This window comes from Spermophilus citellus, assembly GCF_964194105.1.
Source record: "Spermophilus citellus genome assembly, chromosome: 14".
NCBI lineage: Eukaryota > Metazoa > Chordata > Mammalia > Rodentia > Sciuridae > Spermophilus > Spermophilus citellus.
The window spans coordinates 1,458,275-1,467,947 of record NC_138194.1 but is presented as its reverse complement, the minus strand read 5'-3'; the positions used below and the strand labels follow the sequence as shown (position 1 = coordinate 1,467,947).

General features: G+C 40.2%; 1 long non-coding RNA gene across 1 annotated transcript; it reads left to right on the top strand.

The window, feature by feature from the left end:
* Nucleotides 1–302: 302 nt before the first annotated feature.
* On the top strand, nt 303–2,814 carry LOC308633696. The gene is made up of 2 exons (XR_014018846.1): nt 303–395; nt 1,710–2,814. It is a non-coding gene; the product is annotated as an uncharacterized lncRNA (long non-coding RNA).
* The last annotated feature ends 6,859 nt before the right edge of the window (nt 2,815–9,673 follow it).

The window sequence follows — 9,673 nt, the reverse complement described above, 5'->3', positions numbered from 1 at the left end:
GGTATTCCTTATAACCCCCAGGGACAAGCAATTGTGGAACGAGCCCATCAACATTTAAAAATTTATCTACAAAAAATAAAACAGGGGAAAATGTATAGATGCTGCCAGGGACCACAAACGCTATTATCCATAACTTTGTTCACTACGCTATTATCCATAACTTTGTTCACTTTGAATTTTTTGCTCACCGATGCAAGGGGACGTACGGCTGCACAACGCCACTTTTCCCCTCCCACTGCACAAAATGCTCAAGTACGGTGGAGAGATCTATCCACCTCTAGTAATGGGTATTGGCTTAAGAAATACCACAGCAATCCCGTGATGAGGATCTTCATTCTGCTAAGTGCTCTGGCTCTGGTGCTGATGCCGATGACACAGACGACACCAATGCAGTGGTGGGCAGTGGCACAGGCTTGGCCAATGCCAATGCCGGTTCATGGTAATTCTAGTGTCCTCCCCACTCTTTTCTCTACCTCATGTGAGATGTCTGCTCCCTGTGCCTCTCCTAGAGGGGACGTGGATAGCATTTTTAATCAATCTCAAGTTAATCTCACAGGAGTTTTTTGTTTCAGCCTTGGGAACACTCATTGTATTAGTCTTAAGACCAAGAATTTGACTAACTGGGAGGACCCATTGCGGTCCAGTCAGGTCTCAGGGAGCATTCTCAGTGCTGTGTTGAGCCAAGTAGTCTCAGGGGAACAATCAGGCTCAGGAACCCCCGCAAATAGCTCTGCTTTAAACACAACTACCTTGGCTATTATCTCCGAGGTACTAATCCCAGTGCCTCCTTCTTCTAGTAGTCTTTATAATGCCACCCATTTTAAGGCCTCTCCTTACTGTACCCCTAATCTTGGTTTCCCCCCAACATTTACGCCTTGTCAGGATCATTCTTGGGAGCAACGTCAAGTTGCTAAAGGTTTCTCCCTTTCCCCCTCTCTTAAGAGGTATGTTTATAACTTTAACAACAGTGTCAACTCCTCTACAGGAGTGGGTTGGTCCTGGTTTCAATGGCTGATCTCCAATGAAAAGGGGGCTTCAGCTGATATTTCTGCACTGGCTCAATTGCTGGGAGCCAAAAGTTGGCTGGCTAATGTTTCTGGCACTGTTGGGGAGAGTGAACAAGGTAAAAGACTCACATCTGTTTCGTTCAACTCTCTGTTATATAATGCCACATTGCCCCCTGCAATGGTCTGTGTCCAATCCCCGTTCTTACTCCTTTTGGCTAATGACACCTCGTCAGGGATGCTGGATTGTTCTAATGTTACCTGTCTCTTATCTGAGTGTTGGGATGGTTCTTGGACTGTAGCGGTGGTTATGAAAATTCCAACTTTTGTCCCAATCCCAGTCACTGTGGACCCTGACAAATTCCCCATTGTTGAGCTACTTAGAGTCCGCAGGGATTTTGGAATCACAGCTGCTATAGTGACAGCCGTGGCGGTATCTGCTGCTGCAGCGGTCACGGCCGGAGTGGCCATGGCCAGTCAAGTGCAGACTGCTGCCACCATTAATCAAGTTGTTCAACAAACTTCCACCATACTTGAATCCCAGAATACAATTAATCAACATATTTTGTCAGGGATTTTAGCTGCCAACCAAAGAATAGATTTACTCCAAGCTCAGGTAGAAGAATTGGCTGATTTGGTGCTTTTGGGCTGTGTTGACCAACGTGCACATTTATGTATAACCTCTGTCAGATTTAATGATTCCAGGAATGCCTCCCGTATCATTGGTGAATACTTGGCCGGAAATTGGTCCATGGCAGCGGAAGACATGATCCAGTCTCAACTAACCCAGATAGCTGTCTTGAATAGTACCCATGTCGATCCCGTAACTTTGGGTCAATTCACCGATTGGATATCCTCTGCCTTTTCCTTTTTTAAAGAGTGGGTGGGGATAAGCATTTTTGGTGCAATGTGTTGCTTCGGTATGGTTCTCTGCTTGTGGTTTCTCTGTCGCCTCAAGGCCCGCAATGCTCACGATAAAGCTATGATCATACAAGCTCTTGCAGCTTTAGAGAATGGCAACTCACCTCAAGTTTGGCTTGCGCAAATTAAACAGTAAATCTTTGACATGGTCGTCGCACCCCAAGTTTTACGGACATTGCACTGGGATCGACATGTCTTTCCTTGTTATTCTCTTAGTGTTGGAAAGCCCTTGCACTCTGCCGGCTTTACTGCCATTGCACGCAGATGGGTTTCCACACTAGTGCTTTTCTATCGCCTTAAGACCCGTGCCTTTCTTTTAGGGTGTTACCAACTTGTTTATCGTTGTATTTCTATACAGCCACAGTTCAGCCTCAGCTATCCCCCTTCGTCCACCATCGTCACGATACAGGATGCGAGGCAAGGCACTGCACTTGAGTGATCCTTGAAGTGGACCTCAAGGAGAGCATGTCCTATTGCATGCGGGTTAGACGCGTCCACGCCCCGTCCCACGGAGAAAAGCGTCGGCTGATATGGCCTCAGATCTGGGGAAGGCGCCTCCTTGGGGCTGAGCCATACTATGCAGCCACTTCTGCACAGTGGGATAGGACCTCTACTCTCGCCTGTGTTGTTCTTAGAAAACAAAAGGGGGAACTGTGGTGAGCCGTTTCTGCGGACTGTGGTCACCATTACAAGATGGCGCTGGCTCCGCTGTGGTCTGTGACAAACAACTCCTTATTTGGGAGAGTTGGCACATGGTTTTTTAACACCCTATGAGAAAGCTCCACATAGCAGCTTCGCATTGGGGCTTGGGATGCTTTATTAAGGCTGGGAGGGGCATCCGAGAGGGAGAAGAAGAAACATCAGGGGCCTGAATAAACGGCTGAAAGAAGATTCCTGTTGTTGCGTCTTCCTTGCGGGCAAGGGGTCGCGACAGCAGAATATTCCAGGTCAAAAGTTGTCTCCTCTCCAAAACTTCAGGAAGCCCCTTTCTTCTCTCCAGTGCACTGTTTTGGGACCTTTTATGCTGCTGTAAGTAGACTACATGGAATCTCTTCATGGACATACCTCTAGTATTAAAGAATTTTGGAGGTTAAAAATTAAGTCTTATTAATTTGAAGTGCACCATCAGGACAACAAACTATTTAAGCTGAAAAAGTCTATTTTATTTCTTGAATTTGCAAATTGCTTACCCCTTGAGTTAAGGATGTGTGTCTAACCCACTGTGCATCTTCCTTGCCCTAACTGTTTAACGCGCCAGGTAGAGGACATTGAATGTTTGAATTGAGAACCTAATTGATGCGCATAGTTTTCATCTATGAAATTTAACTTGCTTCTGTCACTTTATGATCTGTTCATATTTGGCATTAATTAAAGATAATTTTTAAGGATCTTATCATTAAATATCTTAACTGGTTCTTTGTCTCTTGCTTAACTGGTCTCCTGGGGGCTCTTTGCTACAGGGTCTCTTTAAATAACATAATGGATCAAAATGATATCATGAAGCACCCTGATGTCCTTTGGAGCTCACAGGCTGTTTCTGCTGTCCAAGGAAGTACACTGAATTTGCATGTTGAGAATAAATTCAGTTTGGCCTTAGATAAGATCCCCAGTAGAGGCTGATAAAATTTGGCCTATGAAAAATAGTGGGGGAATCAAGCTTGGAAAAGGAAAAGTTGAATGAAGATCATTGATTGTGTTTGCTTAAACCAGTTGCTTTTGGTCTGAAATTGTATTTTTCATCCACAATCTGTAGGAAGGAGTGTGTGTGTGTGTGTGTGTGTGTGTGAGAGAGAGAGAGAGAGAGAGAGAGAGAGAGAGAGAGAGAGCTGTGGCCTGGCATCAGATGACTTGAAATTTACACTATGGTGTTAGAAGTGATTGGATTTGGAAAACCAAAGTGGTTCCTGGGAGTTCTTTCCACATAGTTCTGTGTGTGGTTAATATTTCTTTCTTCCTCTCAGTGTTGTTTTTATTAAAAATGACTTGTGGGTGCATTTCCTTTTGACGTTTCCTGAGCTTTAGATCTATTTTCTTTATTGTGAATATCACATTTTATACCAGATCTCTATGTCAGGGCAAACAGGACTACGTCTTATGACAGGTCTGTTATGTGCCTGTGCACCGTCATGGAATTGTCGCATGTTGTGATGGGTTCAAGTTGTCAAGTTTCAGAGATAAAACTTGTGTTTGCAGCAGAAGTTATTATTGAAAATAAATTATGAGGCTAGGCAGGCTCCCTGTGATTTTTCGGTTATGGTCAGATAACGAGACAGACTAAGCTCTGACAGAGAAGGTGAGAGAGAGATTCATGACAATAGCAGTGGGCACACAAGAGTCAGGACACACTCTCTTCCTTGTGTGTTTCTCAAAGCTCAGCCTTAGGAAGCCCTTATTGAAGCAGGTAACTGCCAGGGGGAAGCCTGCAACTGGACGCTTTTAGAAAAGAAATCAAGCCAGTTTAGGGGAAGCCAACCAGAAGAGTTGTGAACAGACAGCAATGTAGTCTGATCATCGCCCCTCTGCGGCTGGGTAGGGGAGCTGCCTGCTGCAGTCTGTCACATCAGAAATGACCGGGCTTGAGGGACCAGGCTTGAGTGTGGCGGGAGGGAGGAAGGGAGGGCCAGCCTGGTTGCAAGTCCTGTGCAGGTAAGACACAGCTTGGTCAGGTGGCATGAATGGAAAGCATTCTCTTGAACCATCCTGAAAACAGGTAATTCAAAAATATCTAATTAATTTAATCTAAGCTATCTTCAATTGTAAGATACATCCTTTGACATATTTGTAAGAACAGATAACAATGACATTTATAACCCATCATCTCATTGATTCATTCCACTTTCACAGATAGAACAGTGTGTATCTTAGAATGAATGAAAATACAGTGATTCTAATGCATGTTCTTCTTTGTTTCCTCATATGGTATACAGTTGTGAATTCTAAACCCTTTAAATTTGACAGTTTTATTCAGACCTTAACCTGGATCTGGCTTAAAATTTTACAGTCCTTCCTTCCTTCCTTCCTTCCTTCCTTCCTTCCTTCCTTCCTTCCTTCCTTCCTGTGCTGAGGGTGGAACCCAGGGCTTCATGCAGGCTGGGCAAGTACTCTACCAATGGCCACACCCCTATCCCCTGGTTAGAACCTGGAGGTCTTCTTTTACTTGTGTTTTTATCCCACAGTGTTTGGTTTGACCCCAACCCTACCTCAGGCTTTGCTTTAGTCCTTGGAGATGTGCTAGCCAACAAAGTGATGTGTTTCAAAGGTCGTTTCCCAGAGAGGGCCTGAGACTTAATTATCATGAGGTTTGGTCTTTCTGTTACTCCCTCTTATCCCTTAAAAGCACTACCTCTATCTTCTGACCTTCAGAATCATCAACAGCCCTTTGCTTTTAAAAAGTTCAGGGCCATCTGGTAAGCTCAGTGCCATTGAGGTGAGGTGCTAATAGCAACTGTTTATGTTGTTCTCTTTGCAGTTTTCATATCACTTCCTCATTAATTACATTTCTTTATTTTCCTTGATGAATTACCTAGGGCCTTTATGGGTACTCTTTCTTTCTTTCTTTCTTTCTTTCTTTCTTTCTTTCTTTCTTTCTTTCTTCCTTTCTTCCTTTCTTCCTTTCTTTCTTTCTCTCTCTCTATTTCTTTCTTTCTTTCTTTCTTTCTTTCTTTCTTTCTTTCTTTCTTTCTTTCTTCTTTCTTTCTTTCTTTCTGTTGTTGTATCAGGGATTGAACCCAGGGGTACTTAACCACTGTGCCACATCTCCAGTCCTTTTTATTTTTATTTATTTTTTGTTTTGAGATGGGGGTCTCACTAAGTTACTGAGGCTGGCTTTGAATTTGCCATCCTCCTGCCTCCTGGTCACTGGGGTTACAGGCTGTACCACCATGCCCAGCCCCATTATAGGTATTCTTATTTTGTAGGCTAAGGGAGCAGGCCTGGTTTTATGGATGTGGCCTAGTGCCTGATACATGATGGGAACTCTGTCTATTGAGCTGATTGGATGTGGAAAGCATCATGTTACATGTTAAAGAAAGCTCAGAAGACTTTTCCTAGGTACTTAACCTCTTTGAGGCTCTCAATTACTCATTTCTAAAATAGAAATATAATACCTCATAAGGTTGCATGGATTAAATGAGATAATATAGATCTAGGTGTAAATTCTAAATTGTCGTGTAAATTTGAGATAGTAATAGATAAGTTATTAATTATAATGATGAAGTGGAGAGCAAGAGAAGGAGGCCATTGGGTCTTCCCAGAGAAGGAGCTGTGTTTTAAAGGCAGATGCCAGGGAGATAAGAGGCTCAAGTCAAAGGATCGACTGACTATATTGTGGTGGGATTTGAGGATTTGGGATGGAGATGTTTTCAGGTGGAAACTTTGTTACATCCTGCCCCGGAGCACTGGGCAGCCCACAGGCCTGAGCTACCACTTCTCATCTTTGTTCCTTCCTTGCTCTTTGACAGACTTCCTATTTTACATCTTCAGCACCCAAATATCAAGGGTGAACTCTGCTGTGCTCTACCTTGAGGAACCAGAAGCTATCTAATACTTACATCTCTCTGATTGTCTCATTTCCTCATGTGCAAAATATTGTCTGGTTTGATTTATTTTTCCCATTCCACCTGTGAATATTGAAAAATATTGCAAGATGTTGCTTGGGTAGGTTTTTCATATGCTTGTCTGAGAGACACTTTATAAACGTAAAAAAATACTATTCTTAACTGTCCTTGCTAAAAATAAAGCAAATAACTCTCCCAAGAACTTATGAGTCAATGTAGTCTTTTCCTGAGTAGCACATACTATAAAGATGTTTATAAAAATTTATCAATTGTAATATCTCTACAGTGGTCAAGCCCTTTGGCAAAATCAATTGAATTTAAACAACAATAAGCCTTTTGTCTGCTTTTCTTAAGGAATTTCATTGTAATTAAGAAGTTGAGTATCCGTTAAAATCTTTGGCTCACAAAATATTTTTTTCTAGACAATGACAGTTAAGGGCTACCTTGAGTTCTTTCACCTATCAGTGATTTTTAAAAATAGATTTTGTGTGGTGTGTCCATGTTTGCTGTGGTAGATATCCTGTTCTCAACGTTGTTTCAAGTTATGAGCATTCAATGCTCTCTAGGAATATTTCCAGAAAAACTAATTCTAGTTGAGAATTTTTTTTCCAGAACTAAAATCAGAGATGATCAATGAATAAGGATTTAAGTTTAAGATAAGTAGGTTTTGAGCTCAGAGCCAAATCCAACATTTATTAAAAATTCTTGCTTGTTCATTTTGTAAAATAAGAGTGCTTAGAAAAATGGATAAAATGTCTTCGGTAGGCAATCTTGTCAACACCCAGGTGTAAATATCAGCCTGTAATATGCTAAACAACATACTAATTAAACATATAGTTGAATGCTTTTTATCAAGCACTATTACAGTTATTGAGGATACAGTGCTGAACAAGACAGGCAAGTTCCCAGAGTTCATAGAATATATCCTGAAGTTTAATTTTTAAATGAAGATTTGTATTCATAGTTATCTTAGGGCATATCTTCTGGATGTTTTGTGATAATACTTAAAATTAACTTCTCCTCCCCCTCCTACCTACTGCTTCTAACATCTGCATTTTCACTACTTCTTATTTTTTGCATTTTTCCTAGAAAAATTAATAGCACCATTTATCTTTCCCTCTTCATAATGTAACTCCTGCTCGTTATTTGAGATATAGACCTGCTCTTTGAAATTATGTTTTTAAAAAGCATATCCCCTTTCCTACAACAGTGTTATTTGCACAATCTACAAGAAATAAATTTTAGAAAACAACTCTTTCAAGTATGTTCATACATATATATATGTGTATAAGTTGAAATTAGAACTTCACTTGAAAAGTATTAGCATGAACATTCCATTCTGTTCTATTCATTCTGTCTTATTCCCTCCCCCACAAATGCTACAAGAATTACCCTAAATTGATTTCATATTCCACTACTGGGTTGCAATATAGAGTTTGAAAAACTTTTTTGCTGAGTTCTCTGTACATGATAATAAAATAATTCTTCCTTTTTTCAAATCAGGTGACTTGTTCTTTCAGAATGGGTCTTTTCAACATCCTGTGACTACTCCAATTAAACAAATTCATAGGACTACAGATAATTTAAAATTTATTATCTCCCAGGTATCTTACAGAGTATGATGTTTCATGTAAATGAATCTGTATTACTTGGGAATATATAATTAAGTGAAGTATAGAAAATATAGGATTGGAGTAAGGAGTTTTGAATTAAGAGTCATCAGAGTAAGTAGCAGGCGTGTTTTTCCATCTTTCCGAGGTTAGTTGTCTTACCACAGTGACACCTAGTCCTCATGGAAGGAATAAGCAGAATAATCCTAGTCACTCTCATAACCTTTGGTCTTTAGATGACCCCACATGGTTTACACAGTTAATTGTTCAGGTAAACAGTGAGCAGCTTATTTTACACATATATAATAAAGCCACCTTAATTTTGAGGTGCTTACCTCTTGGTGGGGGTACTTAGGGTAAAATAAAAAGTTTAACCCACCCTTGAGTAAAGAGTACTAGAAAAGCCTTTATTTCTAGCCAGTGGCTGAAACAGTTATCAGTTGTTTTTCCTTAAAATCGAAGTAACTAAAATTTTGCAGCATTTTACGTTTTGTAAAATGCCCTACATAAATTATTTAATATTAAAAGTCTTAAACTTCAGGGCCAAGCAGATGAGGAAAATGTGTGAAATTTGTGAAAGATAGTATTGGTGCCTATGTGCCTATGAAGAATTGGTGAGTGCATGCCCTCCCAACTATAATAAAAAATCAGCTCATAAACAAACATAAAGCCTCAGACAATTGTATTATCCAAGCAACAATGTAAGAGATCCAGATTTTACTTTATGTAAAAGTTTCATCAGAGATTTATAGGACAGGCTTGTGATCCTTTGTATTTTATAGCTGAGGTGTTAGAAATGTCAAATGATAGGTTCAAGATCACCTTGCTGATGCAAATCAATGGCAGAGTTGAAATTTAAATAGTGGTTGTTTAACTGTAGATCTTTTCACCTTTCTGCTACTTATTACTCTCAGATGTTGGCATATTTTTTCCTGGAAAGTACTAGATAGTGAATACTAGTGGTTTTGTGTGCCACATGGTTTGTCTTTACTGTCCCTCTGTGATTGTGACACACAAACAACCATGGATATTATCTGAATGAAGAGGGCTCTATAGGTTCTGATAAAACTACAAAGAGTGTGGCTATAGATTTTGGCCCTGGAGCTATAGTTTATTGACTCCTGTTTAAATCCCCTGATCTAAATGCAATGTGAAGAGCAAAATCAGAGATGGTGGAATTATAAAAAGACTAAGCATTTGCTGCTATATAATGTGCCATTATCTTAGGGAGAATCTCTAAAACCTCTTGGTTCAAAAACTAAAAGAGAATTAGTAGCGTACATGAAAATAGGAAAGGATATAGAAGGTAAAATATTAATAGTAGCTAAAAGTTTTTGAGCACATGCTATACTAAATATGTTACTCAGTGCTCACTACAATAATCATATGATGCCATTATTATATTTTTTATCTCCATTTTTTAGATGAGAACTGTTGACTGGCAAAGTTATTAACTCAGCTCATATCACACAGCTACAAAGTGGCAGAGCTGGAATTTGAACCTAAGCATTTTGAGTATAGCATTTCTATTCTTAACCACAGTCTACTACTGCCACTACATGGGTAGAAGAGAAAACTAAAG